Source organism: Bidens hawaiensis, unplaced genomic scaffold (genome assembly GCF_021521415.1).
Source record: "Bidens hawaiensis isolate Kalapana, Puna unplaced genomic scaffold, B.hawaiensis_p1.1 tig00009788_1, whole genome shotgun sequence".
Lineage (NCBI taxonomy): Eukaryota > Viridiplantae > Streptophyta > Magnoliopsida > Asterales > Asteraceae > Bidens > Bidens hawaiensis.
The window spans coordinates 648,894-659,566 of NW_027491732.1; positions in this window are offsets into that span (position 1 = coordinate 648,894).

Consider the following 10,673-nt stretch of genomic DNA (forward strand, 5'->3'; position numbering starts at 1 on the left):
CCATTTTTAATAAATATACACCCCTTAACTTATTAGATAAATTACTATTACCTCTTAACATTATTTATATACATTTTAGTCCCTACAATATTTTTTTCACTTAATAATCTCCACTACATATATCAAATTAAAAACAATCAAGTATTACTATTAATTTATTTTTTTAGTATTAATATTGTAAATATTTATAAATATCTTTTTTTTTTAATTTTAATAGTATATATATTTATAATATTCGTATTTTACCTCTTTATCCTTAACAAAATAAGCCCAAAACTCGAAAACCTAAACCCGAACCCTAAACCCTAAACCCGAAAACCTAAACCCTAAACTCGAAAACCCTAAACTCGAATCCAATCCAAAAATCCAAAACTTGTTTCAAACGAACGCCCCAACTACCTCGAATAATAATGGTAACATAACCAATCAAATTGAAAATATTCAAGATAAACACTATCTTCCAATATCCATACAGAATACCGTTGAAAAGCGCTTTTAATGTGTGTGTATGTGTATTGGTACATGGTAGATGCAACAAGTTAAAGTGACTATGGTTCTATAACATAGTATCTTGACACATTGTACATATAGATGCATCTGCATATAGTCTTCAAGTTCCTGTTGTGCTTGCTTCTTCAGCTTTGACTATTGTGTAGTTTGACTTCAATTTTGATTCCCACTATAGCTACATAAAATTTTGAATAGAAGTAAGCCACATATTAGTTCAATACATATAAAAATTTTCGGACGAAATTGCAAAAATTATTCTACGTAAAAATAGCGATGACCAGGGACACCCAAGATACACCCCTGTAAATATTGACGAGTCGATTTGGTTTATGGTTTGTGTATAAGATGTTAAAACAGTTGATATTCACCCAAAGTGTATTATTTATTTAAAAGAAGTTAGATTATTTGTAACATCCCGTTTTCTCATTTCAGTCAATAAAATAAAATATGAGTTATTATGAGTCGGGCTAGTGTTAGGTTAAATGGATTTGGGTAATGGACTTGGATTAAAAAGGAAGGAAGTAAAGACCATTGGCTTAAGCCCATGACCCATGATATATAAACCCTAATTAACCCATAATCCATTCATTTCATTCATTCCTTACACAATCAAAAACACACTTCAGCTCTCTCTCTTTCCCTTTTTCTTTAACCGAAACCAAGAAGAAGAACCAATCTTGACCCGAGGTAATGACAGTATGATATTGTATGGATCCAAACCCGCTATATCTAGTCACGAAACGACGAGCCGACACCCTTAAACCTTTAAAGTCACGAGATCCGGATGGAATCGGGTATAAACCGATCAAAAGATGAGCTTAGGGGTCACCCTAGCTCAGATATGATGTTACATACATATATGTAAGTTGGTTGTATTTATGTCTTAATTACACATTCAAACCTACCTACAAACATATAAATGTATCAAGCCACATTCAAACCTATGTACCTACACACATACATACACATATACAAACATACGTACACATATACAAACATACGTACCTACACACATACATATGCACCTGCACAACGCACATACACATAAGAAATGGAGTGAAATTAGGGATTAATGGAGTTACATCTTCATTTCTCGCACTTCTCGCTGTAAAAAACTTCTGAAATGATCCAATACCTATATGTATATATGTATGTATATATATATACATATGTATATATATCACACACACATATACTAATATAAGACTATTGAAACCAAAACCCACACCGGCTACAAAAACACCTCGTCCCCACCTTGTCGCCCATTTTATTGCCCAAGGGGGGCGGTGTTGTTGCCACTCTTCGCCCTTGTTGCCCCAAAATTTTCGCTCATTACGCATAGCCTAATAATAAAAAAAGGCAACAAGTATAATAGTTCCAAATCAAGTATATTTTAGAAAATTTCGGTTTTATGTTTCATTGTATCTAACGTATCTTCATTGTGTCTAATGCAATGTCTTCAGACCTGGACTGGACATTAACCTGGACGTCTTACCAAGTCACAGGTCGGACCGGCCCGAGAGGTCGGACCAGACCTTGACCCGGATGACATTATAAATAATATAGTTATATTCATATAGTTTTATATATTTAAAAATACATTATAATCCAAAAATACAAACATACATCAAAATCTTAGTCTTAAAGCATTAATATCTTAAAAATCTTAAACCAAAAACAAAATAAAACATAATATAAATCTATGTGTTTATAAAAGCTTTTATCTTAAACTCATACAGAATAAAAAATGACTTTTATCTTAAACCCATACCTTGACCATTTGCTATTTTCAAATAATAAAAGTTTATTAACACCTGGTAATATTTTATTTAAGAAAAAAAATCACCAATATTGTAAACATTTTACTTTTTCTGAAAAAGCCCACAACAGCCCAAAAATTATTGTACATCACGTATTTATTTTATTAGGGTTTTAAAATTATTAAGCTATGTGTAGTCGAGAGACTAGAAAATGGGATGATTTATGTCATGTGTCGTCCAGTCAGCAAAATGTGGATTTTTATTTTAGGGGTGTTGTAGCACAACACACACACACACACACACGTATATATATACCACACACAACACGATATAATAATAATATTCTTCAAATGTTTGCCAGCGACAAATAACACTCGCACCCCCAGGGGGTGGTGTTCATCATTTTTGTAGCCCCCATCGCCCTCAATTCTCGCCCCATAACGCATAACCTTACAGTTTATTTTCCTTTTTATTTTACAGCCGTTGCACCTCCTTCTTCTTCATCTTTACTCTATCAAAATACTCATCCATTAGTAAATTTTCAAGTGAAGACATGAAGATTGGATATATTTAAAGCTGGATTCGGCCTCCTGTAACATCCCGAAATCTCTATGAATAATATTTAATATATTATTTACGTCGGAAGAATTAATTGAGTTAGTAGAGTAATAATAATAATAATATAATAATAAAGATAAAAGGGTGGTGGGCTAGAGTAGATAGAATAAATCATGGACTTAATATGAAGATGAGTATAAGATCCATGGGCTTAGGGAGTATAAATACCTCTTAAACCCTAATCATTTCCATCTCCATCCATTTTACACCTTAGCCTACACCATAAAAAACACACACTTAAGCCAAACACTCTCTACTCTATTATATTCAACGATCCGAGACCAACCGAAGGTAAAAAATCATTTATCTCAACTGACCCAACAAAGTAGAACCTGACACCATAGCCCCGTGATGCCGAATGATCCGTTTGAATCTAGATCTAGCTTTATACTAGTGTTTAATTAACCAAAGGCGAGCTTAAGGGCCACCTTAGCTCATATCTGGACACCCCAAAGCTACCTATGTCATAAACGATCAAAACCTGATCAACCATGGTGGTTAACGGCGGCTGACGGAGCCGGAATCAAAGAAAAACCCCAAAAAAGCGTAAAGAGAAAGATGGTCTGCACGTAAGGGCGTATAAGTATACGGTCGTATAAGTTTAGGCCGTATAATTATACAACGTATATGTATGTATGTAACGTGTATGTATATACCGTATATGTATGCATGTAGCGTGTATGTATATACCGTATAAGTATACACCGAATATGTATGTATGTAGCGTGTATGTGTGTACTGTATATGTATACAACGCATATGTATAACGTATAAGTGTATGGAAGCGTGTATCTATATGGGCGTATAAGCTAACTTATACGCATAAGGACTTACACGCTGGGACAACTTATGCACCGGAAGTGACTTATACGGAGAAACACTTATACACTTGGGGACTTATACGGAATTAAGATGATTTTTGTAATAAACGAAAGATAAACGGCGTATACGTTCGTAAGCGATGGATATGGACATATATGACGGTTAAGATAAGAATAAGTAATTAATTAATAATAAAAGGTAGCGTTTAAAATGAAGATTCGATTTTATTAATTATATATAACATACCAACGTAAACAAGCAAATTACATCATATCATACGGACACACTGGGCATCCTTACACATTAATCTTCTAACGATCACCTTCCCTGGACATACGTGCAATATCCGAAGATGTTCACTCACCGACAAGCATTCATTCATATCCTTAATATAATAACTATCACATAATTCATATGTGGCATACACTTACCACTTAAGTAAGTGTATTAACTAATCACAATGAGTATGCACGCAGTGACACAACCCTGAAAACATAAAAAGGAAATGGGGCTAAAAACTCACATGTAAACGATTCCTTTCTGAATTTACGGTAATGCCATTCTTGAGCTGTGCACGGCTAACTGTGTATCAATTAACAAGCATTACTTAACTACTCCTATCCATATCATATTTCTAGGTTATTGTAACCCCTAGCTATGGGGGTCCAGGGGCACCGCCCCTTGCAACTGGGTTCTAGGGGCCGCAACCCCTAGCAAGGGTCCAAGGGGCAGAGCCCCTGGCTGGGGTTAAGCTAGCAGGTCAGCTTGAAAAAAAATTATTTTCCTTAATAAGCCTTAACCGAAAATCTCTTCAGAAAAACTAAAGTTCAATTATTTAATCAAATCGAATCTTCGTTTTAAACGTTACCTTTCATTTTTAACTATTTACTTATTCTTATCTTAACCATCATATAAGTCCATATCTATCGTTTACATAAGTATACTGCGTTTATCTTTCGTTTATTTGGAAATTCGATCTAGCGTATAAGACATCATTGGCGTGTAAGTCATATCCAACGTATAAGTTGTTCCAGTGTATAAGTAATACATATACGTCCATACATATAAGTTGTATACACATACATATGCGCTACATACATACACCTTACATACATATACATGCACACATGCATACGTATACGGGCATACATACATATACATATACGCTATACACATATACATTTTATATATACATTTATGGCTTACACATATACATATACGCCCGTATACATATACGCCCATACATATATGTTCTATGCATACTTATACGGCCTATTCATCTTATACACTACCCATACTTATACGACGTATATACTTGTACGCCTTTATAAGTTTGGTTAAACTTCTTTATTCACGTTTTTATGGTTTTACTTCGATTCCGACGCCGTTAGCCGCCGTTAACCATCATAGTTGTCGGAGTTTGATCGTTTACGGTTTAGGTAGCTTCGGGTGTCCGGATCTAAGGTAAGGTGGCCCTTAAGGTCGTTATAGGTTGATTAAACACTCAGAATAAGCTAGATCTAGATTCAAACGGCTCATTTGGCATCCCGGGCCTGCGGTGTCTGGTTCTAATATGATGGGTCAGCTGAGATAAATTATTTCTTACCTTCGGTTGGTCTTGGATCATTGAATATAATAATATAGAGAGTGTTTGGCTTTAGTGTGTGTTTTTGATAGTGTGGGCTATGATGTAAAATGGATGGAGGTGGAAAGGATTTGGGTTTAAGGGGTATTTATTCACCCTAAGCCCATGTGTCACACCCTCAAATTTCGACTAACAGAGTCCAACCAAGAGGCGTGTGACATACCAGGATCTAGCTCATTTGTTATACCAAACATCCAATTCAAATATTCAAAACATTATTTAAGTCTCATTCAAATATGAGAAAACCAAAACCAAACCAAACAGTTTAAAGTTTTGTGGAAGCGTAAGGTAAATGGTTTAAAATAATAAACCACGTGCTCAAACATACTCAAGCCATCAAATGAATACAATGTGAAATAAAAGTTCATGCGACAACTTTGACTCCTAACATATGCAATGCAGCCCGCTGTATAGCACATCTTGCAACCTGGGCAAGTATAAACACTCAAGGGTCAACACGAGGTTGGTGAGTTCATAAATTGTTGTAAAAAGTATTTATATAGTATAGATAGTATCTCTAGCATAAGTAGTGTATGTATAAGTAGATTTAGAAATTTTCAAATATACCAGGGTAGCTAACCCATTTACAAGCTACTAGACGTTTGAACCGAAGCTGACTGTCTGTATGTCTTCTTACCAGGTATATCACAAAACACTAGTGCAAGTATGTTAGGACAATTTACACCCGTCAGACCTCCAGTCGAGTTATAGCAGGTGGGGTTTGTCAAACCCAGTAGTACTACTTAAATTTCTCCGCGATCCCATCCTAATGGTTCAAGGTATGTAAGGACTTTAAGTGACATGAGGGCATCTAGTATACACTTGTGATATATAAGAAATTACACAATTTCAAAATAAGTTGCTGCGTTTTCCTCCAGAAAACCAGTATGTAGGTATGCCTGTGATTTCAATCCAGAAAATAAGTATAGACAAACGTTTTGTTTTTTCAATCCAAGAAACAAGTATACGAAAATTGTTTTGTGTTTTCAATCCAGAAAACAAGTATACGAAAATAGTTTAGTGTTTTTTCAATCCTAAAAACAAGGAAAATGTTTGGTGTTTCATTTCTTGAAAACAGGTATACGAAAATAGTTTTGTGTTTTCTCTCCAGAAAACAAATTGGAAAAAAGAATGAACTCACCTGGTGTCACGTGTAATAGACTTTTCTCAAAACCCAAAATGATGCACTTGACTCGCTAATCGTTACCTAGTACAAGTGCTTAAGTTATGAGAATGTGTTCAACAACACATTACTCTAAAACCCAAGTATGGACTCACACACAAACATGACACGAAAGCTCATTGGTGATAATAAGTAATGTTAATTGTACCGAAACGTCTTAACATGTATACACATTTTATATCACGGCATAGCAACCAAATATTCATCATACAACTCAACTTATAATCATTCAGTTCAAGAGATAGATTATGGCACGTACAAAATAATTTTATTCACTAAGTAAAACTTAAGGATACATGATACAAAATTTACCACAGTAGCATAGAATTAGGTTTCTCAAAAAGAGTTTATTATATTTTCTCATATATACATAACTCAAAATAATTCAATCATTACAGATAGGTACCCACAATTTAGTAGATTGCGCAACAAAAAGTTGTTTCATGGAACTCTCAACTCATTTATCCAAATTGTGCAAGACCAATTGGGTTGTCTTTTAGACTCATAATTATAAGTTCCAGAAGCGGAACCAACTCATTTGGCTTTCTTAATCTCAAGTAATGATGTTAGGAAGACAGACCAGAATTTGAATCCCCGCATCAGCTTTGATACATGTTTTTGTAAAATCATAAAAACTATTCAAAACTTGTCCAAAAATTACAAAATTTACCTTTCTGGAAACTAGACTCGGAATAATATATCCTAGAATCAAGAATCGATCAATAATCATCGTTTAACATCAAGTTACAAACAAATCAATAAACGAAAACGAATCTATCAGCAAAGTGTTATCATCAAAACTCAAACCCTAACATGTTTATGTCATCCCTAGGGTTCAAATTCATCAATTAACATTATAATCATCAAAGTTACAGAGATTGAACATCTAGGGTTTCACAATAACTCATAAAAACATAAAATTGATACAAAAAACTTACCGATTAACGTTAAGAATCATGTGAATCACTCAAAGACACCACTAATTGCAAGAATTAAGGTTGAACTGAAAGTTGTGTGTACGGGTTTAGGATGAGAGGTCGTGAAAGAGGGAGAGAGGGTAGGAGTCGAATGATTTTTGATGGGTTAGGGTTTGGTTTACTTGTTTTAATATTATATAATCATAATTTTAAGAATGATCCTTATTGAAACAAGTTATGAATTAAACGAACCTTTTTAACTCCAAATCGAGTCATAACTAATTATTACAACCTAAACTGTAACATCCCGTTTTTTAGTTTCGGTTAATAAAATGAAAATATAAGTTATTATGAGTCGGGCTAGTGTTGGGTAAATGGATATGGGTTATGGACTTGGGCTATAAAGGAAAGAAAGAAAGACCATGGGCTTAAGCCCATGATCCATAATTATATAACCCTTAATTACCCATTTAATTCAATCATTTACACATATTCCATACACCATCAAAACACACACTTAAGCTCTCTCTAATTTCTCTCCTTTCTCTAGCCAAACCAAGATAGAAAACCGAACCCGATCCAAGGTAATGATAGCATGATGTTGTATGAACTAGAACCCGTTAGATTTAGTCACGAAATGACGAGCCGACACCGTTCAACCGTTAAAGTCATGAGATCCGGGTGGAATCGGGTATAAACCGAACCTAAGATGAGCCTAGGGGTCACCCTAGCTCAGATCTGGATCGAACGGGACAAAAAACGGTGAAAAACGGTGGAAAACGAGTCAGATCTCGTTTTTCCGGCGAAGTCGCGGTTTTCCGGCAACGGCGGCTCCGGAAAACGGCATACGTGGTTAATGATATGCCAGAGAAATCCTGACGTTCTCTTACCTAACCCTTATTCGTTAACGGGGAGTTAACGAACTACGGGTGATTCGTCAAGCGATTCGTTAATGGAAGCTTAACGAACTAGCCTTCGTTCATGTCCCAGTTTGCTATGGAAAAGATAACGAATTACCCCCGATGCGTTATGACTATTCGTTAACAGAGATAACGAATTAGAAGGTCCAATTCTTTACATGGACTGATTCGTTATATGGACTGATTCGTTAGAGGACCAGTTCGTTAGAGGGTTCAATTCGTTACAAGGACCAGTTCGTTATGACAAACCAAAGGACCAGTTCGTTATGACCAACCAATTTGCTAAAGAACCAAGTAACGAACTAGAAGTTTGATGAAATGACATAGCAGTCCCTGGACTTAGAAAAGAATGAATTAATTATAAAGAAGCCCTCGAACTTTTAAGTTAGCAAATTAAACAATAATTTAAAATTCTAATGGAAAATGTGTTAAGACAGTTAATGGAAATAAAATTTTTCCAAGCTAACCAGGCAGCTCGACCCTAGCCAGGGGCTCTGCCCCTTGGACCCTGCTAGGGGCTGCCGCCCCTAGACCCTGCTGCCAGGGGCGTTGCCCCGGACCCCCGTTCGTTGAGGGTAATAATTAAACTGGAAACACGATATGGGTAGCGATAATTAAATTGATACGTGTAATTGTTATACAGTTAGTCGTGCACAACTCAAGAAAAGGAATAACCATAAACGGTGAACGTAACCGCATTCAAGTGAGTTTCTAGCCCCATTCCTTGTTATGTTTTCGGGGCTGTGTGCATAGTCGATGTGATTAGTTAATACACTTATCCTAAGTGATAAGTGTATTGCATATATGTTTTATGTGAACGGTATGAATGATTGCTTGTCGGTACGTGAACGATCTTTGGATATTGCATGTACTGCCAGGTAATGGTTTGATGATATATTTGTTGTATATGAGGAATGAATGATGCATGTACGTATGAAACTTACAATTTTGTATATAGAAAGGTATGGTATGGAGGTATGGAAGAAAGGGTGACCGGACCCTAATAATATCCGAGGATGGAGGGCACCGGACCCTAATAATATCCGAGGATGGTGGGTACCGGACCCTAATAATATCCGAGGTATGAAATGCCCTTTATTATGTAAGGTTAGCTATGAATGTGTATAGGTTATGTATGTAATGCGTACCTTGGGGCACGTATATGTGTATGTAAAGTAAGTTATGTGATTAACTAGAACTCACTCAGCGTAGCTGATTTTAGTACACACGCTAGTTAACAGATTGGGACAAATGTTTGAAATGGACACATGGCAGAATTGAAGAGGCTGAAATCTGAAGATTATCATGATGTTTTGAATGTTATAATTTATGTAAAGTTTTAAAAGACATATTATGGATATTTGTAACGAATGGTTGATGTTTTATATTATTCCGCAAAAGTTTTAATTAACTCTGATATTTAGAACTGCGTTTATAAGTAAATCCAACGTCCGATGTAGGGCACCGGTAACGAGACCTTACAAGTTGGTATCAGAGCAAAGTTCGAGAGATTTAAGCATCATACATGCTTAGACTCGAACAGAGAATGGGATTTAAATAAGAAAAGAAAGAAAATGCCAGTTCAAGATAGCCATGTGTCACTCAAGCAAGCTCAATAACGTTAATGTGTATGGTAAAATAATGAATATTGATGTTAGCTTAACTTCTAAAGAAAGGATATGTGTATGTAGGGATAGGATTTCTTGATTGTTTGATTGATTAACTTTAAGAGTAGAACCAACACAATAGACTCATAAGGGGAAGTGTATAGGACACGAAAAGTAATGTGATCAGCTAATCACAGCTGGCCACTATAATTACTAGTTAGCCTTACTATCCTTGTACTAAATAATTCCTTGAGTGATGACGTTTGTGTTTTCCCTTCCAGAATATGATGGCTGGATCTAGGGCAGTTGTTGGAGCAGGAGGCCGCACTGGTCGTCGTGGAAGGCCTCGTCGTGTCCAACAGCCTTCGGTATAAACAGCTTCCAACAGAGGGGGTGAAGGAAGTGATGCTGGACGAAACCCAAGCAACAATGAAGGGCATCAACTTGACCCTGCAATTCAGGCAGCTATTGTTCAAGCTGTAGCCACTGCTATGAAGAACTTGAACCCTGAAGGATCTGCTGGAGGCCGTGAGAGAACTGCTTAAAGAGCGGGAGGAGATGGTAATAAAGACGATGAAAGGGAGAGGGAGGCCTCGAGTGTGGTTAAGTCAGTGAAGGTTGATGATAGGAGGAGGGGCCGAGGTGGGTGCAACTACAAGTCGTTTAAAGGTTGTGACCCGCCGAAGCAAAC